Below are 19,519 nucleotides of genomic sequence, written 5' to 3' on the forward strand. Positions count from 1 at the left end.
TGGTGTGGAAAGCGAAGGAAGAGAGAGCTGGCTTGCATTGCCTGCCTGACCCTTGTGCTGGCTGTGCTGAGAGAAGTGCGCAGCGTTGCAATGTGGAAAGGCAGCAGCGTGCAGGCGGCAGGCTGGTGTGAGGTAGGCGGGGCTTGCAGTTTTCCTTGAGGAGGTGGAGAAGAAAAAAGAGAGCTCGGTGGGGATGGCATGAAGGGGAGCGAGTATCAGGCATATAGGCTAGAATTAGCAGGAGAAGGAGAGAAAGAGGAGGAGAAGTAGAAGTAGAAGTAGAAAAAGAGAGAGAAAAAATTGAAAACAACCGGAAAGAAGAAGTGGCGAGGGTGCTAGGGTGGCCAGCTTGAATAGGCGAGAAGACGGTGCTGCAGATGCCTACGACCATACTAGTCTGAAAACGCCCGATCTCGTCTGATCTCGGAAGCTAAGCAGACTCAGGCCTGGTTAGTACTTGGATGGGAGACCGCCTGGGAATGCCAGGTGCAGTTGGCTTTTGCGGCCAGCAGAGACTGCTCACGCCAAGCACTCTCCACACCAGAGGCAGGCCAACCTTTTGCTGCTCTCTGCGTCCTCGCCATTCCTCCCAACACTTGCCTGCGGGCTCAACTCAGGCAGGCGGCTTGGTCGGGCCATTCAGCTGCTGCAGCTTTGCCGGGCCTTTGCAACGCAGCACGGTTGGGTGCCTTGGCGTGCTGCACTTTGATGGGCACGCCAGCTGGCCCGTGTGGCCGCAAGCCAGTGTGTCGGCAGGACGTTCTCTCTCCTAGCCTGAAGGCGCCGCATGAATGCAAGTTGTGGCATTGGGGCTGGTGTGGAAAGCGAAGGAAGAGAGAGCTGGCTTGCATTGCCTGCCTGACCCTTGTGCTGGCTGTGCTGAGAGAAGTGCGCAGCGTTGCAATGTGGAAAGGCAGCAGCGTGCAGGCGGCAGGCTGGTGTGAGGTGGGCGGGGCTTGCAATTTTCCTTGGGGAGGTGGAGAAGAAAAAAGAGAGCTAGGTGGGGACGGCATGAAGGGGAGCGAGTATCAGGCATATAGGCTAGAATTAGCAGGAGAAGGAGAGAAAGAGGAGGAGAAGTAGAAGTAGAAGTAGAAAAAGAGAGAGAAAAAATTGAAAACAACCGGAAAGAAGAAGTGGCGAGGGTGCTAGGGTGGCCAACTTGAATAGGCGAGAAGACGGTGCTGCAGATGCCTACGGCCGTACTCGTCTGAAAACGCCCGATCTCGTCTGATCTCGGAAGCTAAGCAGACTCAGGCTTGGTTAGTACTTGGATGGGAGACCGCCTGGGAATACCAGGTGCAGTAGGCTTTTGCGGCCAGCAGAGACTGCTCACGCCAAGCACTCTCCACACCAGAGGCAGGCCAACCTTTTGCTGCTCTCTGCGTCCTCGCCATTCCTCCCAACACTTGCCTGCGGGCTCAACTCAGGCAGGCGGCTTGGTCGGGCCATTCAGCTGCTGCAGCTTTGCCGGGCCTTTGCAACGCAGCACGGTTGGGTGCCTTGGCGTGCTGCACTTTGATGGGCCCGCCAGCTGGCCCGTGTGGCCGCAAGCCAGTGTGTCGGCAGGACGTTCTCCTAGCCTGAAGGCGCCGCATGAATGCAAGTTGTGGCATTGGGGCTGGTGTGGAAAGCGAAGGAAGAGAGAGCTGGCTTGCATTGCCTGCCTGACCCTTGTGCTGGCTGTGCTGAGAGAAGTGCGCAGCGTTGCAATGTGGAAAGGCAGCAGCGTGCAGGCGGCAGGCTGGTGTGAGGTGGGCGGGGCTTGCAGTTTTCCTTGGGGAGGTGGAGAAGAAAAAAGAGAGCTAGGTGGGGACGGCATGAAGGGGAGCGAGTATCAGGCATATAGGCTAGAATTAGCAGGAGAAGGAGAGAAAGAGGAGGAGAAGTAGAAGTAGAAGTAGAAAAAGAGAGAGAAAAAATTGAAAACAACCGGAAAGAAGAAGTGGCGAGGGTGCTAGGGTGGCCAGCTTGAATAGGCGAGAAGACGGTGCTGCAGATGCCTACGGCCATACTAGTCTGAAAACGCCCGATCTCGTCTGATCTCGGAAGCTAAGCAGACTCAGGCCTGGTTAGTACTTGGATGGGAGACCGCCTGGGAATACCAGGTGCAGTAGGCTTTTGCGGCCAGCAGTGACTGCTCACGCCAAGCACTCTCCACACCAGAGGCAGGCCAACCTTTTGCTGCTCTCTGTGTCCTCGCCATTCCTCCCAACACTTGCCTGCGGGCTCAACTCAGGCAGGCGGCTTGGTCGGGCCATTCAGCTGCTGCAGCTTTGCCGGGCCTTTGCAACGCAGCACGGTTGTGTGCCTTGGCGTGCTGCACTTTGATGGGCACGCCAGCTGGCCCGTGTGGCCGCAAGCCAGTGTGTCGGCAGGACGTTCTCTCTCCTAGCCTGAAGGCGCCGCATGAATGCAAGTTGTGGCATTGGGGCTGGTGTGGAAAGCGAAGGAAGAGAGAGCTGGCTTGCATTGCCTGCCTGACCCTTGTGCTGGCTGTGCTGAGAGAAGTGCGCAGCGTTGCAATGTGGAAAGGCAGCAGCGTGCAGGCGGCAGGCTGGTGTGAGGTAGGCGGGGCTTGCAGTTTTCCTTGAGGAGGTGGAGAAGAAAAAAGAGAGCTCGGTGGGGATGGCATGAAGGGGAGCGAGTATCAGGCATATAGGCTAGAATTAGCAGGAGAAGGAGAGAAAGAGGAGGAGAAGTAGAAGTAGAAGTAGAAAAAGAGAGAGAAAAAATTGAAAACAACCGGAAAGAAGAAGTGGCGAGGGTGCTAGGGTGGCCAGCTTGAATAGGCGAGAAGACGGTGCTGCAGATGCCTACGGCCATACTAGTCTGAAAACGCCCGATCTCGTCTGATCTCGGAAGCTAAGCAGACTCAGGCCTGGCTAGTACTTGGATGGGAGACCGCCTGGGAATACCAGGTGCAGTTGGCTTTTGCGGCCAGCAGAGACTGCTCACGCCAAGCACTCTCCACACCAGAGGCAGGCCAACCTTTTGCTGCTCTCTGCGTCCTCGCCATTCCTCCCAACACTTGCCTGCGGGCTCAACTCAGGCAGGCGGCTTGGTCGGGCCATTCAGCTGCTGCAGCTTTGCCGGGCCTTTGCAACGCAGCACGGTTGTGTGCCTTGGCGTGCTGCACTTTGATGGGCACGCCAGCTGGCCCGTGTGGCCGCAAGCCAGTGTGTCGGCAGGACGTTCTCTCTCCTAGCCTGAAGGCGCCGCATGAATGCAAGTTGTGGCATTGGGGCTGGTGTGGAAAGCGAAGGAAGAGAGAGCTGGCTTGCATTGCCTGCCTGACCCTTGTGCTGGCTGTGCTGAGAGAAGTGCGCAGCGTTGCAATGTGGAAAGGCAGCAGCGTGCAGGCGGCAGGCTGGTGTGAGGTGGGCGGGGCTTGCAATTTTCCTTGGGGAGGTGGAGAAGAAAAAAGAGAGCTAGGTGGGGACGGCATGAAGGGGAGCGAGTATCAGGCATATAGGCTAGAATTAGCAGGAGAAGGAGAGAAAGAGGAGGAGAAGTAGAAGTAGAAGTAGAAAAAGAGAGAGAAAAAATTGAAAACAACCGGAAAGAAGAAGTGGCGAGGGTGCTAGGGTGGCCAACTTGAATAGGCGAGAAGACGGTGCTGCAGATGCCTACGGCCGTACTAGTCTGAAAACGCCCGATCTCGTCTGATCTCGGAAGCTAAGCAGACTCAGGCTTGGTTAGTACTTGGATGGGAGACCGCCTGGGAATACCAGGTGCAGTAGGCTTTTGCGGCCAGCAGAGACTGCTCACGCCAAGCACTCTCCACACCAGAGGCAGGCCAACCTTTTGCTGCTCTCTGCGTCCTCGCCATTCCTCCCAACACTTGCCTGCGGGCTCAACTCAGGCAGGCGGCTTGGTCGGGCCATTCAGCTGCTGCAGCTTTGCCGGGCCTTTGCAACGCAGCACGGTTGGGTGCCTTGGCGTGCTGCACTTTGATGGGCCCGCCAGCTGGCCCGTGTGGCCGCAAGCCAGTGTGTCGGCAGGACGTTCTCCTAGCCTGAAGGCGCCGCATGAATGCAAGTTGTGGCATTGGGGCTGGTGTGGAAAGCGAAGGAAGAGAGAGCTGGCTTGCATTGCCTGCCTGACCCTTGTGCTGGCTGTGCTGAGAGAAGTGCGCAGCGTTGCAATGTGGAAAGGCAGCAGCGTGCAGGCGGCAGGCTGGTGTGAGGTGGGCGGGGCTTGCAGTTTTCCTTGGGGAGGTGGAGAAGAAAAAAGAGAGCTAGGTGGGGACGGCATGAAGGGGAGCGAGTATCAGGCATATAGGCTAGAATTAGCAGGAGAAGGAGAGAAAGAGGAGGAGAAGTAGAAGTAGAAGTAGAAAAAGAGAGAGAAAAAATTGAAAACAACCGGAAAGAAGAAGTGGCGAGGGTGCTAGGGTGGCCAGCTTGAATAGGCGAGAAGACGGTGCTGCAGATGCCTACGGCCATACTAGTCTGAAAACGCCCGATCTCGTCTGATCTCGGAAGCTAAGCAGACTCAGGCCTGGTTAGTACTTGGATGGGAGACCGCCTGGGAATACCAGGTGCAGTAGGCTTTTGCGGCCAGCAGTGACTGCTCACGCCAAGCACTCTCCACACCAGAGGCAGGCCAACCTTTTGCTGCTCTCTGTGTCCTCGCCATTCCTCCCAACACTTGCCTGCGGGCTCAACTCAGGCAGGCGGCTTGGTCGGGCCATTCAGCTGCTGCAGCTTTGCCGGGCCTTTGCAACGCAGCACGGTTGTGTGCCTTGGCGTGCTGCACTTTGATGGGCACGCCAGCTGGCCCGTGTGGCCGCAAGCCAGTGTGTCGGCAGGACGTTCTCTCTCCTAGCCTGAAGGCGCCGCATGAATGCAAGTTGTGGCATTGGGGCTGGTGTGGAAAGCGAAGGAAGAGAGAGCTGGCTTGCATTGCCTGCCTGACCCTTGTGCTGGCTGTGCTGAGAGAAGTGCGCAGCGTTGCAATGTGGAAAGGCAGCAGCGTGCAGGCGGCAGGCTGGTGTGAGGTAGGCGGGGCTTGCAGTTTTCCTTGAGGAGGTGGAGAAGAAAAAAGAGAGCTCGGTGGGGATGGCATGAAGGGGAGCGAGTATCAGGCATATAGGCTAGAATTAGCAGGAGAAGGAGAGAAAGAGGAGGAGAAGTAGAAGTAGAAGTAGAAAAAGAGAGAGAAAAAATTGAAAACAACCGGAAAGAAGAAGTGGCGAGGGTGCTAGGGTGGCCAGCTTGAATAGGCGAGAAGACGGTGCTGCAGATGCCTACGGCCATACTAGTCTGAAAACGTCTGATCTCGGAAGCTAAGCAGACTCAGGCCTGGTTAGTACTTGGATGGGAGACCGCCTGGGAATACCAGGTGCAGTAGGCTTTTGCGGCCAGCAGAGACTGCTCACGCCAAGCACTCTCCACACCAGAGGCAGGCCAACCTTTTGCTGCTCTCTGCGTCCTCGCCATTCCTCCCAACACTTGCCTGCGGGCTCAACTCAGGCAGGCGGCTTGGTCGGGCCATTCAGCTGCTGCAGCTTTGCCGGGCCTTTGCAACGCAGCACGGTTGTGTGCCTTGGCGTGCTGCACTTTGATGGGCACGCCAGCTGGCCCGTGTGGCCGCAAGCCAGTGTGTCGGCAGGACGTTCTCTCTCCTAGCCTGAAGGCGCCGCATGAATGCAAGTTGTGGCATTGGGGCTGGTGTGGAAAGCGAAGGAAGAGAGAGCTGGCTTGCATTGCCTGCCTGACCCTTGTGCTGGCTGTGCTGAGAGAAGTGCGCAGCGTTGCAATGTGGAAAGGCAGCAGCGTGCAGGCGGCAGGCTGGTGTGAGGTGGGCGGGGCTTGCAGTTTTCCTTGGGGAGGTGGAGAAGAAAAAAGAGAGCTAGGTGGGGACGGCATGAAGGGGAGCGAGTATCAGGCATATAGGCTAGAATTAGCAGGAGAAGGAGAGAAAGAGGAGGAGAAGTAGAAGTAGAAGTAGAAAAAGAGAGATAAAAAATTGAAAACAACCGGAAAGAAGAAGTGGCGAGGGTGCTAGGGTGGCCAACTTGAATAGGCGAGAAGACGGTGCTGCAGATGCCTACGGCCATACTAGTCTGAAAACGCCCGATCTCGTCTGATCTCGGAAGCTAAGCAGACTCAGGCCTGGTTAGTACTTGGATGGGAGACCGCCTGGGAATACCAGGTGCAGTAGGCTTTTGCGGCCAGCAGAGACTGCTCACGCCAAGCACTCTCCACACCAGAGGCAGGCCAACCTTTTGCTGCTCTCTGCGTCCTCGCCATTCCTCCCAACACTTGCCTGCGGGCTCAACTCAGGCAGGCGGCTTGGTCGGGCCATTCAGCTGCTGCAGCTTTGCCGGGCCTTTGCAACGCAGCACGGTTGTGTGCCTTGGCGTGCTGCACTTTGATGGGCACGCCAGCTGGCCCGTGTGGCCGCAAGCCAGTGTGTCGGCAGGACGTTCTCTCTCCTAGCCTGAAGGCGCCGCATGAATGCAAGTTGTGGCATTGGGGCTGGTGTGGAAAGCGAAGGAAGAGAGAGCTGGCTTGCATTGCCTGCCTGACCCTTGTGCTGGCTGTGCTGAGAGAAGTGCGCAGCGTTGCAATGTGGAAAGGCAGCAGCGTGCAGGCGGCAGGCTGGTGTGAGGTGGGCGGGGCTTGCAGTTTTCCTTGGGGAGGTGGAGAAGAAAAAAGAGAGCTAGGTGGGGACGGCATGAAGGGGAGCGAGTATCAGGCATATAGGCTAGAATTAGCAGGAGAAGGAGAGAAAGAGGAGGAGAAGTAGAAGTAGAAGTAGAAAAAGAGAGAGAAAAAATTGAAAACAACCGGAAAGAAGAAGTGGCGAGGGTGCTAGGGTGGCCAGCTTGAATAGGCGAGAAGACGGTGCTGCAGATGCCTACGGCCATACTAGTCTGAAAACGCCCGATCTCGTCTGATCTCGGAAGCTAAGCAGACTCAGGCCTGGTTAGTACTTGGATGGGAGACCGCCTGGGAATACCAGGTGCAGTAGGCTTTTGCGGCCAGCAGTGACTGCTCACGCCAAGCACTCTCCACACCAGAGGCAGGCCAACCTTTTGCTGCTCTCTGCGTCCTCGCCATTCCTCCCAACACTTGCCTGCGGGCTCAACTCAGGCAGGCGGCTTGGTCGGGCCATTCAGCTGCTGCAGCTTTGCCGGGCCTTTGCAACGCAGCACGGTTGTTTGCCTTGGCGTGCTGCACTTTGATGGGCACGCCAGCTGGCCCGTGTGGCCGCAAGCCAGTGTGTCGGCAGGACGTTCTCTCTCCTAGCCTGAAGGCGCCGCATGAATGCAAGTTGTGGCATTGGGGCTGGTGTGGAAAGCGAAGGAAGAGAGAGCTGGCTTGCATTGCCTGCCTGACCCTTGTGCTGGCTGTGCTGAGAGAAGTGCGCAGCGTTGCAATGTGGAAAGGCAGCAGCGTGCAGGCGGCAGGCTGGTGTGAGGTAGGCGGGGCTTGCAGTTTTCCTTGAGGAGGTGGAGAAGAAAAAAGAGAGCTCGGTGGGGATGGCATGAAGGGGAGCGAGTATCAGGCATATAGGCTAGAATTAGCAGGAGAAGGAGAGAAAGAGGAGGAGAAGTAGAAGTAGAAGTAGAAAAAGAGAGAGAAAAAATTGAAAACAACCGGAAAGAAGAAGTGGCGAGGGTGCTAGGGTGGCCAGCTTGAATAGGCGAGAAGACGGTGTTGCAGATGCCTACGGCCATACTAGTCTGAAAACGCCCGATCTCGTCTGATCTCGGAAGCTAAGCAGACTCAGGCCTGGTTAGTACTTGGATGGGAGACCGCCTGGGAATACCAGGTGCAGTAGGCTTTTGCGGCCAGCAGAGACTGCTCACGCCAAGCACTCTCCACACCAGAGGCAGGCCAACCTTTTGCTGCTCTCTGCGTCCTCGCCATTCCTCCCAACACTTGCCTGCGGGCTCAACTCAGGCAGGCGGCTTGGTCGGGCCATTCAGCTGCTGCAGCTTTGCCGGGCCTTTGCAACGCAGCACGGTTGGGTGCCTTGGCGTGCTGCACTTTGATGGGCCCGCCAGCTGGCCCGTGTGGCCGCAAGCCAGTGTGTCGGCAGGACGTTCTCCTAGCCTGAAGGCGCCGCATGAATGCAAGTTGTGGCATTGGGGCTGGTGTGGAAAGCGAAGGAAGAGAGAGCTGGCTTGCATTGCCTGCCTGACCCTTGTGCTGGCTGTGCTGAGAGAAGTGCGCAGCGTTGCAATGTGGAAAGGCAGCAGCGTGCAGGCGGCAGGCTGGTGTGAGGTGGGCGGGGCTTGCAGTTTTCCTTGGGGAGGTGGAGAAGAAAAAAGAGAGCTAGGTGGGGACGGCATGAAGGGGAGCGAGTATCAGGCATATAGGCTAGAATTAGCAGGAGAAGGAGAGAAAGAGGAGGAGAAGTAGAAGTAGAAGTAGAAAAAGAGAGAGAAAAAATTGAAAACAACCGGAAAGAAGAAGTGGCGAGGGTGCTAGGGTGGCCAGCTTGAATAGGCGAGAAGACGATGCTGCAGATGCCTACGGCCATACTAGTCTGAAAACGCCCGATCTCGTCTGATCTCGGAAGCTAAGCAGACTCAGGCCTGGTTAGTACTTGGATGGGAGACCGCCTGGGAATACCAGGTGCAGTAGGCTTTTGCGGCCAGCAGTGACTGCTCACGCCAAGCACTCTCCACACCAGAGGCAGGCCAACCTTTTGCTGCTCTCTGTGTCCTCGCCATTCCTCCCAACACTTGCCTGCGGGCTCAACTCAGGCAGGCGGCTTGGTCGGGCCATTCAGCTGCTGCAGCTTTGCCGGGCCTTTGCAACGCAGCACGGTTGTGTGCCTTGGCGTGCTGCACTTTGATGGGCACGCCAGCTGGCCCGTGTGGCCGCAAGCCAGTGTGTCGGCAGGACGTTCTCTCTCCTAGCCTGAAGGCGCCGCATGAATGCAAGTTGTGGCATTGGGGCTGGTGTGGAAAGCGAAGGAAGAGAGAGCTGGCTTGCATTGCCTGCCTGACCCTTGTGCTGGCTGTGCTGAGAGAAGTGCGCAGCGTTGCAATGTGGAAAGGCAGCAGCGTGCAGGCGGCAGGCTGGTGTGAGGTAGGCGGGGCTTGCAGTTTTCCTTGAGGAGGTGGAGAAGAAAAAAGAGAGCTCGGTGGGGATGGCATGAAGGGGAGCGAGTATCAGGCATATAGGCTAGAATTAGCAGGAGAAGGAGAGAAAGAGGAGGAGAAGTAGAAGTAGAAGTAGAAAAAGAGAGAGAAAAAATTGAAAACAACCGGAAAGAAGAAGTGGCGAGGGTGCTAGGGTGGCCAGCTTGAATAGGCGAGAAGACGGTGCTGCAGATGCCTACGGCCATACTAGTCTGAAAACGTCTGATCTCGGAAGCTAAGCAGACTCAGGCCTGGTTAGTACTTGGATGGGAGACCGCCTGGGAATACCAGGTGCAGTAGGCTTTTGCGGCCAGCAGAGACTGCTCACGCCAAGCACTCTCCACACCAGAGGCAGGCCAACCTTTTGCTGCTCTCTGCGTCCTCGCCATTCCTCCCAACACTTGCCTGCGGGCTCAACTCAGGCAGGCGGCTTGGTCGGGCCATTCAGCTGCTGCAGCTTTGCCGGGCCTTTGCAACGCAGCACGGTTGTGTGCCTTGGCGTGCTGCACTTTGATGGGCACGCCAGCTGGCCCGTGTGGCCGCAAGCCAGTGTGTCGGCAGGACGTTCTCTCTCCTAGCCTGAAGGCGCCGCATGAATGCAAGTTGTGGCATTGGGGCTGGTGTGGAAAGCGAAGGAAGAGAGAGCTGGCTTGCATTGCCTGCCTGACCCTTGTGCTGGCTGTGCTGAGAGAAGTGCGCAGCGTTGCAATGTGGAAAGGCAGCAGCGTGCAGGCGGCAGGCTGGTGTGAGGTGGGCGGGGCTTGCAGTTTTCCTTGGGGAGGTGGAGAAGAAAAAAGAGAGCTAGGTGGGGACGGCATGAAGGGGAGCGAGTATCAGGCATATAGGCTAGAATTAGCAGGAGAAGGAGAGAAAGAGGAGGAGAAGTAGAAGTAGAAGTAGAAAAAGAGAGATAAAAAATTGAAAACAACCGGAAAGAAGAAGTGGCGAGGGTGCTAGGGTGGCCAACTTGAATAGGCGAGAAGACGGTGCTGCAGATGCCTACGGCCATACTAGTCTGAAAACGCCCGATCTCGTCTGATCTCGGAAGCTAAGCAGACTCAGGCCTGGTTAGTACTTGGATGGGAGACCGCCTGGGAATACCAGGTGCAGTAGGCTTTTGCGGCCAGCAGAGACTGCTCACGCCAAGCACTCTCCACACCAGAGGCAGGCCAACCTTTTGCTGCTCTCTGCGTCCTCGCCATTCCTCCCAACACTTGCCTGCGGGCTCAACTCAGGCAGGCGGCTTGGTCGGGCCATTCAGCTGCTGCAGCTTTGCCGGGCCTTTGCAACGCAGCACGGTTGGGTGCCTTGGCGTGCTGCACTTTGATGGGCCCGCCAGCTGGCCCGTGTGGCCGCAAGCCAGTGTGTCGGCAGGACGTTCTCCTAGCCTGAAGGCGCCGCATGAATGCAAGTTGTGGCATTGGGGCTGGTGTGGAAAGCGAAGGAAGAGAGAGCTGGCTTGCATTGCCTGCCTGACCCTTGTGCTGGCTGTGCTGAGAGAAGTGCGCAGCGTTGCAATGTGGAAAGGCAGCAGCGTGCAGGCGGCAGGCTGGTGTGAGGTGGGCGGGGCTTGCAGTTTTCCTTGGGGAGGTGGAGAAGAAAAAAGAGAGCTAGGTGGGGACGGCATGAAGGGGAGCGAGTATCAGGCATATAGGCTAGAATTAGCAGGAGAAGGAGAGAAAGAGGAGGAGAAGTAGAAGTAGAAGTAGAAAAAGAGAGAGAAAAAATTGAAAACAACCGGAAAGAAGAAGTGGCGAGGGTGCTAGGGTGGCCAGCTTGAATAGGCGAGAAGACGGTGCTGCAGATGCCTACGGCCATACTAGTCTGAAAACGCCCGATCTCGTCTGATCTCGGAAGCTAAGCAGACTCAGGCCTGGTTAGTACTTGGATGGGAGACCGCCTGGGAATACCAGGTGCAGTAGGCTTTTGCGGCCAGCAGTGACTGCTCACGCCAAGCACTCTCCACACCAGAGGCAGGCCAACCTTTTGCTGCTCTCTGCGTCCTCGCCATTCCTCCCAACACTTGCCTGCGGGCTCAACTCAGGCAGGCGGCTTGGTCGGGCCATTCAGCTGCTGCAGCTTTGCCGGGCCTTTGCAACGCAGCACGGTTGTTTGCCTTGGCGTGCTGCACTTTGATGGGCACGCCAGCTGGCCCGTGTGGCCGCAAGCCAGTGTGTCGGCAGGACGTTCTCTCTCCTAGCCTGAAGGCGCCGCATGAATGCAAGTTGTGGCATTGGGGCTGGTGTGGAAAGCGAAGGAAGAGAGAGCTGGCTTGCATTGCCTGCCTGACCCTTGTGCTGGCTGTGCTGAGAGAAGTGCGCAGCGTTGCAATGTGGAAAGGCAGCAGCGTGCAGGCGGCAGGCTGGTGTGAGGTAGGCGGGGCTTGCAGTTTTCCTTGAGGAGGTGGAGAAGAAAAAAGAGAGCTCGGTGGGGATGGCATGAAGGGGAGCGAGTATCAGGCATATAGGCTAGAATTAGCAGGAGAAGGAGAGAAAGAGGAGGAGAAGTAGAAGTAGAAGTAGAAAAAGAGAGAGAAAAAATTGAAAACAACCGGAAAGAAGAAGTGGCGAGGGTGCTAGGGTGGCCAGCTTGAATAGGCGAGAAGACGGTGTTGCAGATGCCTACGGCCATACTAGTCTGAAAACGCCCGATCTCGTCTGATCTCGGAAGCTAAGCAGACTCAGGCCTGGTTAGTACTTGGATGGGAGACCGCCTGGGAATACCAGGTGCAGTAGGCTTTTGCGGCCAGCAGAGACTGCTCACGCCAAGCACTCTCCACACCAGAGGCAGGCCAACCTTTTGCTGCTCTCTGCGTCCTCGCCATTCCTCCCAACACTTGCCTGCGGGCTCAACTCAGGCAGGCGGCTTGGTCGGGCCATTCAGCTGCTGCAGCTTTGCCGGGCCTTTGCAACGCAGCACGGTTGTGTGCCTTGGCGTGCTGCACTTTGATGGGCACGCCAGCTGGCCCGTGTGGCCGCAAGCCAGTGTGTCGGCAGGACGTTCTCTCTCCTAGCCTGAAGGCGCCGCATGAATGCAAGTTGTGGCATTGGGGCTGGTGTGGAAAGCGAAGGAAGAGAGAGCTGGCTTGCATTGCCTGCCTGACCCTTGTGCTGGCTGTGCTGAGAGAAGTGCGCAGCGTTGCAATGTGGAAAGGCAGCAGCGTGCAGGCGGCAGGCTGGTGTGAGGTAGGCGGGGCTTGCAGTTTTCCTTGAGGAGGTGGAGAAGAAAAAAGAGAGCTCGGTGGGGATGGCATGAAGGGGAGCGAGTATCAGGCATATAGGCTAGAATTAGCAGGAGAAGGAGAGAAAGAGGAGGAGAAGTAGAAGTAGAAGTAGAAAAAGAGAGAGAAAAAATTGAAAACAACCGGAAAGAAGAAGTGGCGAGGGTGCTAGGGTGGCCAGCTTGAATAGGCGAGAAGACGGTGCTGCAGATGCCTACGGCCATACTAGTCTGAAAACGCCCGATCTCGTCTGATCTCGGAAGCTAAGCAGACTCAGGCCTGGCTAGTACTTGGATGGGAGACCGCCTGGGAATACCAGGTGCAGTTGGCTTTTGCGGCCAGCAGAGACTGCTCACGCCAAGCACTCTCCACACCAGAGGCAGGCCAACCTTTTGCTGCTCTCTGCGTCCTCGCCATTCCTCCCAACACTTGCCTGCGGGCTCAACTCAGGCAGGCGGCTTGGTCGGGCCATTCAGCTGCTGCAGCTTTGCCGGGCCTTTGCAACGCAGCACGGTTGTGTGCCTTGGCGTGCTGCACTTTGATGGGCACGCCAGCTGGCCCGTGTGGCCGCAAGCCAGTGTGTCGGCAGGACGTTCTCTCTCCTAGCCTGAAGGCGCCGCATGAATGCAAGTTGTGGCATTGGGGCTGGTGTGGAAAGCGAAGGAAGAGAGAGCTGGCTTGCATTGCCTGCCTGACCCTTGTGCTGGCTGTGCTGAGAGAAGTGCGCAGCGTTGCAATGTGGAAAGGCAGCAGCGTGCAGGCGGCAGGCTGGTGTGAGGTGGGCGGGGCTTGCAATTTTCCTTGGGGAGGTGGAGAAGAAAAAAGAGAGCTAGGTGGGGACGGCATGAAGGGGAGCGAGTATCAGGCATATAGGCTAGAATTAGCAGGAGAAGGAGAGAAAGAGGAGGAGAAGTAGAAGTAGAAGTAGAAAAAGAGAGAGAAAAAATTGAAAACAACCGGAAAGAAGAAGTGGCGAGGGTGCTAGGGTGGCCAACTTGAATAGGCGAGAAGACGGTGCTGCAGATGCCTACGGCCGTACTAGTCTGAAAACGCCCGATCTCGTCTGATCTCGGAAGCTAAGCAGACTCAGGCTTGGTTAGTACTTGGATGGGAGACCGCCTGGGAATACCAGGTGCAGTAGGCTTTTGCGGCCAGCAGAGACTGCTCACGCCAAGCACTCTCCACACCAGAGGCAGGCCAACCTTTTGCTGCTCTCTGCGTCCTCGCCATTCCTCCCAACACTTGCCTGCGGGCTCAACTCAGGCAGGCGGCTTGGTCGGGCCATTCAGCTGCTGCAGCTTTGCCGGGCCTTTGCAACGCAGCACGGTTGGGTGCCTTGGCGTGCTGCACTTTGATGGGCCCGCCAGCTGGCCCGTGTGGCCGCAAGCCAGTGTGTCGGCAGGACGTTCTCTCTCCTAGCCTGAAGGCGCCGCATGAATGCAAGTTGTGGCATTGGGGCTGGTGTGGAAAGAGAAGGAAGAGAGAGCTGGCTTGCATTGCCTGCCTGACCCTTGTGCTGGCTGTGCTGAGAGAAGTGCGCAGCGTTGCAATGTGGAAAGGCAGCAGCGTGCAGGCGGCAGGCTGGTGTGAGGTAGGCGGGGCTTGCAGTTTTCCTTGAGGAGGTGGAGAAGAAAAAAGAGAGCTCGGTGGGGATGGCATGAAGGGGAGCGAGTATCAGGCATATAGGCTAGAATTAGCAGGAGAAGGAGAGAAAGAGGAGGAGAAGTAGAAGTAGAAGTAGAAAAAGAGAGAGAAAAAATTGAAAACAACCGGAAAGAAGAAGTGGCGAGGGTGCTAGGGTGGCCAGCTTGAATAGGCGAGAAGACGGTGCTGCAGATGCCTACGGCCATACTAGTCTGAAAACGCCTGATCTCGTCTGATCTCGGAAGCTAAGCAGACTCAGGCCTGGTTAGTACTTGGATGGGAGACCGCCTGGGAATACCAGGTGCAGTAGGCTTTTGCGGCCAGCAGAGACTGCTCACGCCAAGCACTCTCCACACCAGAGGCAGGCCAACCTTTTGCTGCTCTCTGCGTCCTCGCCATTCCTCCCAACACTTGCCTGCGGGCTCAACTCAGGCAGGCGGCTTGGTCGGGCCATTCAGCTGCTGCAGCTTTGCCGGGCCTTTGCAACGCAGCACGGTTGTGTGCCTTGGCGTGCTGCACTTTGATGGGCACGCCAGCTGGCCCGTGTGGCCGCAAGCCAGTGTGTCGGCAGGACGTTCTCTCTCCTAGCCTGAAGGCGCCGCATGAATGCAAGTTGTGGCATTGGGGCTGGTGTGGAAAGCGAAGGAAGAGAGAGCTGGCTTGCATTGCCTGCCTGACCCTTGTGCTGGCTGTGCTGAGAGAAGTGCGCAGCGTTGCAATGTGGAAAGGCAGCAGCGTGCAGGCGGCAGGCTGGTGTGAGGTGGGCGGGGCTTGCAGTTTTCCTTGGGGAGGTGGAGAAGAAAAAAGAGAGCTAGGTGGGGACGGCATGAAGGGGAGCGAGTATCAGGCATATAGGCTAGAATTAGCAGGAGAAGGAGAGAAAGAGGAGGAGAAGTAGAAGTAGAAGTAGAAAAAGAGAGAGAAAAAATTGAAAACAACCGGAAAGAAGAAGTGGCGAGGGTGCTAGGGTGGCCAACTTGAATAGGCGAGAAGACGGTGCTGCAGATGCCTACGGCCATACTAGTCTGAAAACGCCCGATCTCGTCTGATCTCGGAAACTAAGCAGACTCAGGCCTGGTTAGTACTTGGATGGGAGACCGCCTGGGAATACCAGGTGCAGTAGGCTTTTGCGGCCAGCAGAGACTGCTCACGCCAAGCACTCTCCACACCAGAGGCAGGCCAACCTTTTGCTGCTCTCTGCGTCCTCGCCATTCCTCCCAACACTTGCCTGCGGGCTCAACTCAGGCAGGCGGCTTGGTCGGGCCATTCAGCTGCTGCAGCTTTGCCGGGCCTTTGCAACGCAGCACGGTTGGGTGCCTTGGCGTGCTGCACTTTGATGGGCCCGCCAGCTGGCCCGTGTGGCCGCAAGCCAGTGTGTCGGCAGGACGTTCTCCTAGCCTGAAGGCGCCGCATGAATGCAAGTTGTGGCATTGGGGCTGGTGTGGAAAGCGAAGGAAGAGAGAGCTGGCTTGCATTGCCTGCCTGACCCTTGTGCTGGCTGTGCTGAGAGAAGTGCGCAGCGTTGCAATGTGGAAAGGCAGCAGCGTGCAGGCGGCAGGCTGGTGTGAGGTGGGCGGGGCTTGCAGTTTTCCTTGGGGAGGTGGAGAAGAAAAAAGAGAGCTAGGTGGGGACGGCATGAAGGGGAGCGAGTATCAGGCATATAGGCTAGAATTAGCAGGAGAAGGAGAGAAAGAGGAGGAGAAGTAGAAGTAGAAGTAGAAAAAGAGAGAGAAAAAATTGAAAACAACCGGAAAGAAGAAGTGGCGAGGGTGCTAGGGTGGCCAGCTTGAATAGGCGAGAAGACGGTGCTGCAGATGCCTACGGCCATACTAGTCTGAAAACGCCCGATCTCGTCTGATCTCGGAAGCTAAGCAGACTCAGGCCTGGTTAGTACTTGGATGGGAGACCGCCTGGGAATACCAGGTGCAGTAGGCTTTTGCGGCCAGCAGTGACTGCTCACGCCAAGCACTCTCCACACCAGAGGCAGGCCAACCTTTTGCTGCTCTCTGCGTCCTCGCCATTCCTCCCAACACTTGCCTGCGGGCTCAACTCAGGCAGGCGGCTTGGTCGGGCCATTCAGCTGCTGCAGCTTTGCCGGGCCTTTGCAACGCAGCACGGTTGTGTGCCTTGGCGTGCTGCACTTTGATGGGCACGCCAGCTGGCCCGTGTGGCCGCAAGCCAGTGTGTCGGCAGGACGTTCTCTCTCCTAGCCTGAAGGCGCCGCATGAATGCAAGTTGTGGCATTGGGGCTGGTGTGGAAAGCGAAGGAAGAGAGAGCTGGCTTGCATTGCCTGCCTGACCCTTGTGCTGGCTGTGCTGAGAGAAGTGCGCAGCGTTGCAATGTGGAAAGGCAGCAGCGTGCAGGCGGCAGGCTGGTGTGAGGTGGGCGGGGCTTGCAATTTTCCTTGGGGAGGTGGAGAAGAAAAAAGAGAGCTAGGTGGGGACGGCATGAAGGGGAGCGAGTATCAGGCATATAGGCTAGAATTAGCAGGAGAAGGAGAGAAAGAGGAGGAGAAGTAGAAGTAGAAGTAGAAAAAGAGAGAGAAAAAATTGAAAACAACCGGAAAGAAGAAGTGGCGAGGGTGCTAGGGTGGCCAACTTGAATAGGCGAGAAGACGGTGCTGCAGATGCCTACGGCCGTACTAGTCTGAAAACGCCCGATCTCGTCTGATCTCGGAAGCTAAGCAGACTCAGGCTTGGTTAGTACTTGGATGGGAGACCGCCTGGGAATACCAGGTGCAGTAGGCTTTTGCGGCCAGCAGAGACTGCTCACGCCAAGCACTCTCCACACCAGAGGCAGGCCAACCTTTTGCTGCTCTCTGCGTCCTCGCCATTCCTCCCAACACTTGCCTGCGGGCTCAACTCAGGCAGGCGGCTTGGTCGGGCCATTCAGCTGCTGCAGCTTTGCCGGGCCTTTGCAACGCAGCACGGTTGGGTGCCTTGGCGTGCTGCACTTTGATGGGCCCGCCAGCTGGCCCGTGTGGCCGCAAGCCAGTGTGTCGGCAGGACGTTCTCCTAGCCTGAAGGCGCCGCATGAATGCAAGTTGTGGCATTGGGGCTGGTGTGGAAAGCGAAGGAAGAGAGAGCTGGCTTGCATTGCCTGCCTGACCCTTGTGCTGGCTGTGCTGAGAGAAGTGCGCAGCGTTGCAATGTGGAAAGGCAGCAGCGTGCAGGCGGCAGGCTGGTGTGAGGTGGGCGGGGCTTGCAGTTTTCCTTGGGGAGGTGGAGAAGAAAAAAGAGAGCTAGGTGGGGACGGCATGAAGGGGAGCGAGTATCAGGCATATAGGCTAGAATTAGCAGGAGAAGGAGAGAAAGAGGAGGAGAAGTAGAAGTAGAAGTAGAAAAAGAGAGAGAAAAAATTGAAAACAACCGGAAAGAAGAAGTGGCGAGGGTGCTAGGGTGGCCAGCTTGAATAGGCGAGAAGACGGTGCTGCAGATGCCTACGGCCATACTAGTCTGAAAACGCCCGATCTCGTCTGATCTCGGAAGCTAAGCAGACTCAGGCCTGGTTAGTACTTGGATGGGAGACCGCCTGGGAATACCAGGTGCAGTAGGCTTTTGCGGCCAGCAGTGACTGCTCACGCCAAGCACTCTCCACACCAGAGGCAGGCCAACCTTTTGCTGCTCTCTGTGTCCTCGCCATTCCTCCCAACACTTGCCTGCGGGCTCAACTCAGGCAGGCGGCTTGGTCGGGCCATTCAGCTGCTGCAGCTTTGCCGGGCCTTTGCAACGCAGCACGGTTGTGTGCCTTGGCGTGCTGCACTTTGATGGGCACGCCAGCTGGCCCGTGTGGCCGCAAGCCAGTGTGTCGGCAGGACGTTCTCTCTCCTAGCCTGAAGGCGCCGCATGAATGCAAGTTGTGGCATTGGGGCTGGTGTGGAAAGCGAAGGAAGAGAGAGCTGGCTTGCATTGCCTGCCTGACCCTTGTGCTGGCTGTGCTGAGAGAAGTGCGCAGCGTTGCAATGTGGAAAGGCAGCAGCGTGCAGGCGGCAGGCTGGTGTGAGGTAGGCGGGGCTTGCAGTTTTCCTTGAGGAGGTGGAGAAGAAAAAAGAGAGCTCGGTGGGGATGGCATGAAGGGGAGCGAGTATCAGGCATATAGGCTAGAATTAGCAGGAGAAGGAGAGAAAGAGGAGGAGAAGTAGAAGTAGAAGTAGAAAAAGAGAGAGAAAAAATTGAAAACAACCGGAAAGAAGAAGTGGCGAGGGTGCTAGGGTGGCCAGCTTGAATAGGCGAGAAGACGGTGCTGCAGATGCCTACGGCCATACTAGTCTGAAAACGCCTGATCTCGTCTGATCTCGGAAGCTAAGCAGACTCAGGCCTGGTTAGTACTTGGATGGGAGACCGCCTGGGAATACCAGGTGCAGTAGGCTTTTGCGGCCAGCAGAGACTGCTCACGCCAAGCACTCTCCACACCAGAGGCAGGCCAACCTTTTGCTGCTCTCTGCGTCCTCGCCATTCCTCCCAACACTTGCCTGCGGGCTCAACTCAGGCAGGCGGCTTGGTCGGGCCATTCAGCTGCTGCAGCTTTGCCGGGCCTTTGCAACGCAGCACGGTTGTGTGCCTTGGCGTGCTGCACTTTGATGGGCACGCCAGCTGGCCCGTGTGGCCGCAAGCCAGTGTGTCGGCAGGACGTTCTCTCTCCTAGCCTGAAGGCGCCGCATGAATGCAAGTTGTGGCATTGGGGCTGGTGTGGAAAGCGAAGGAAGAGAGAGCTGGCTTGCATTGCCTGCCTGACCCTTGTGCTGGCTGTGCTGAGAGAAGTGCGCAGTGTTGCAATGTGGAAAGGCAGCAGCGTGCAGGCGGCAGGCTGGTGTGAGGTGGGCGGGGCTTGCAGTTTTCCTTGGGGAGGTGGAGAAGAAAAAAGAGAGCTAGGTGGGGACGGCATGAAGGGGAGCGAGTATCAGGCATATAGGCTAGAATTAGCAGGAGAAGGAGAGAAAGAGGAGGAGAAGTAGAAGTAGAAGTAGAAAAAGAGAGAGAAAAAATTGAAAACAACCGGAAAGAAGAAGTGGCGAGGGTGCTAGGGTGGCCAACTTGAATAGGCGAGAAGACGGTGCTGCAGATGCCTACGGCCATACTAGTCTGAAAACGCCCGATCTCGTCTGATCTCGGAAACTAAGCAGACTCAGGCCTGGTTAGTACTTGGATGGGAGACCGCCTGGGAATACCAGGTGCAGTAGGCTTTTGCGGCCAGCAGAGACTGCTCACGCCAAGCACTCTCCACACCAGAGGCAGGCCAACCTTTTGCTGCTCTCTGCGTCCTCGCCATTCCTCCCAACACTTGCCTGCGGGCTCAACTCAGGCAGGCGGCTTGGTCGGGCCATTCAGCTGCTGCAGCTTTGCCGGGCCTTTGCAACGCAGCACGGTTGGGTGCCTTGGCGTGCTGCACTTTGATGGGCCCGCCAGCTGGCCCGTGTGGCCGCAAGCCAGTGTGTCGGCAGGACGTTCTCCTAGCCTGAAGGCGCCGCATGAATGCAAGTTGTGGCATTGGGGCTGGTGTGGAAAGCGAAGGAAGAGAGAGCTGGCTTGCATTGCCTGCCTGACCCTTG

The 19,519-nt window shown here is 57.1% G+C and overlaps 22 non-coding genes and 2 pseudogenes across 22 annotated transcripts; all 24 read left to right on the plus strand.

Annotated features, from left to right (window-relative positions):
• Positions 1-379: 379 nt before the first annotated feature.
• On the plus strand, positions 380-498 carry LOC140415115 (5S ribosomal RNA). The gene has a single exon (XR_011944235.1). It is a non-coding gene; the product is annotated as a 5S ribosomal RNA (ribosomal RNA).
• A 694-nt stretch (positions 499-1,192) lies between these two features.
• LOC140414970 (5S ribosomal RNA) lies at positions 1,193-1,311 on the plus strand. The gene has a single exon (XR_011944094.1). It is a non-coding gene; the product is annotated as a 5S ribosomal RNA (ribosomal RNA).
• A 690-nt stretch (positions 1,312-2,001) lies between these two features.
• Positions 2,002-2,120, plus strand: LOC140412870 (5S ribosomal RNA). Its single transcript, XR_011942057.1, has one exon. It is a non-coding gene; the product is annotated as a 5S ribosomal RNA (ribosomal RNA).
• A 694-nt stretch (positions 2,121-2,814) lies between these two features.
• LOC140414007 (5S ribosomal RNA) lies at positions 2,815-2,933 on the plus strand. The gene has a single exon (XR_011943155.1). It is a non-coding gene; the product is annotated as a 5S ribosomal RNA (ribosomal RNA).
• A 694-nt stretch (positions 2,934-3,627) lies between these two features.
• On the plus strand, positions 3,628-3,746 carry LOC140414561 (5S ribosomal RNA). The gene has a single exon (XR_011943699.1). It is a non-coding gene; the product is annotated as a 5S ribosomal RNA (ribosomal RNA).
• Positions 3,747-4,436: 690 nt separating this feature from the next.
• LOC140412871 (5S ribosomal RNA) lies at positions 4,437-4,555 on the plus strand. Its single transcript, XR_011942058.1, has one exon. It is a non-coding gene; the product is annotated as a 5S ribosomal RNA (ribosomal RNA).
• A 694-nt stretch (positions 4,556-5,249) lies between these two features.
• LOC140415642 (5S ribosomal RNA) lies at positions 5,250-5,358 on the plus strand (annotated as a pseudogene).
• A 694-nt stretch (positions 5,359-6,052) lies between these two features.
• Positions 6,053-6,171, plus strand: LOC140412872 (5S ribosomal RNA). Its single transcript, XR_011942059.1, has one exon. It is a non-coding gene; the product is annotated as a 5S ribosomal RNA (ribosomal RNA).
• A 694-nt stretch (positions 6,172-6,865) lies between these two features.
• LOC140412873 (5S ribosomal RNA) lies at positions 6,866-6,984 on the plus strand. Its single transcript, XR_011942060.1, has one exon. It is a non-coding gene; the product is annotated as a 5S ribosomal RNA (ribosomal RNA).
• Positions 6,985-7,678: 694 nt separating this feature from the next.
• LOC140412874 (5S ribosomal RNA) lies at positions 7,679-7,797 on the plus strand. Its single transcript, XR_011942061.1, has one exon. It is a non-coding gene; the product is annotated as a 5S ribosomal RNA (ribosomal RNA).
• A 690-nt stretch (positions 7,798-8,487) lies between these two features.
• LOC140412875 (5S ribosomal RNA) lies at positions 8,488-8,606 on the plus strand. Its single transcript, XR_011942062.1, has one exon. It is a non-coding gene; the product is annotated as a 5S ribosomal RNA (ribosomal RNA).
• Positions 8,607-9,300: 694 nt separating this feature from the next.
• Positions 9,301-9,409, plus strand: LOC140415643 (5S ribosomal RNA; annotated as a pseudogene).
• A 694-nt stretch (positions 9,410-10,103) lies between these two features.
• On the plus strand, positions 10,104-10,222 carry LOC140412876 (5S ribosomal RNA). Its single transcript, XR_011942063.1, has one exon. It is a non-coding gene; the product is annotated as a 5S ribosomal RNA (ribosomal RNA).
• Positions 10,223-10,912: 690 nt separating this feature from the next.
• LOC140412877 (5S ribosomal RNA) lies at positions 10,913-11,031 on the plus strand. The gene has a single exon (XR_011942064.1). It is a non-coding gene; the product is annotated as a 5S ribosomal RNA (ribosomal RNA).
• Positions 11,032-11,725: 694 nt separating this feature from the next.
• Positions 11,726-11,844, plus strand: LOC140412878 (5S ribosomal RNA). The gene has a single exon (XR_011942065.1). It is a non-coding gene; the product is annotated as a 5S ribosomal RNA (ribosomal RNA).
• A 694-nt stretch (positions 11,845-12,538) lies between these two features.
• Positions 12,539-12,657, plus strand: LOC140414009 (5S ribosomal RNA). Its single transcript, XR_011943156.1, has one exon. It is a non-coding gene; the product is annotated as a 5S ribosomal RNA (ribosomal RNA).
• A 694-nt stretch (positions 12,658-13,351) lies between these two features.
• Positions 13,352-13,470, plus strand: LOC140414562 (5S ribosomal RNA). Its single transcript, XR_011943700.1, has one exon. It is a non-coding gene; the product is annotated as a 5S ribosomal RNA (ribosomal RNA).
• Positions 13,471-14,164: 694 nt separating this feature from the next.
• On the plus strand, positions 14,165-14,283 carry LOC140413541 (5S ribosomal RNA). The gene has a single exon (XR_011942706.1). It is a non-coding gene; the product is annotated as a 5S ribosomal RNA (ribosomal RNA).
• Positions 14,284-14,977: 694 nt separating this feature from the next.
• LOC140414268 (5S ribosomal RNA) lies at positions 14,978-15,096 on the plus strand. Its single transcript, XR_011943408.1, has one exon. It is a non-coding gene; the product is annotated as a 5S ribosomal RNA (ribosomal RNA).
• A 690-nt stretch (positions 15,097-15,786) lies between these two features.
• On the plus strand, positions 15,787-15,905 carry LOC140412880 (5S ribosomal RNA). Its single transcript, XR_011942067.1, has one exon. It is a non-coding gene; the product is annotated as a 5S ribosomal RNA (ribosomal RNA).
• A 694-nt stretch (positions 15,906-16,599) lies between these two features.
• On the plus strand, positions 16,600-16,718 carry LOC140414563 (5S ribosomal RNA). The gene has a single exon (XR_011943701.1). It is a non-coding gene; the product is annotated as a 5S ribosomal RNA (ribosomal RNA).
• A 690-nt stretch (positions 16,719-17,408) lies between these two features.
• On the plus strand, positions 17,409-17,527 carry LOC140412881 (5S ribosomal RNA). Its single transcript, XR_011942068.1, has one exon. It is a non-coding gene; the product is annotated as a 5S ribosomal RNA (ribosomal RNA).
• A 694-nt stretch (positions 17,528-18,221) lies between these two features.
• On the plus strand, positions 18,222-18,340 carry LOC140413544 (5S ribosomal RNA). Its single transcript, XR_011942708.1, has one exon. It is a non-coding gene; the product is annotated as a 5S ribosomal RNA (ribosomal RNA).
• A 694-nt stretch (positions 18,341-19,034) lies between these two features.
• LOC140414269 (5S ribosomal RNA) lies at positions 19,035-19,153 on the plus strand. Its single transcript, XR_011943409.1, has one exon. It is a non-coding gene; the product is annotated as a 5S ribosomal RNA (ribosomal RNA).
• Positions 19,154-19,519: the final 366 nt, after the last annotated feature.

Source organism: Scyliorhinus torazame, chromosome 4 (genome assembly GCF_047496885.1).
Source record: "Scyliorhinus torazame isolate Kashiwa2021f chromosome 4, sScyTor2.1, whole genome shotgun sequence".
NCBI classification, from domain to species: Eukaryota; Metazoa; Chordata; class Chondrichthyes; order Carcharhiniformes; family Scyliorhinidae; genus Scyliorhinus; species Scyliorhinus torazame.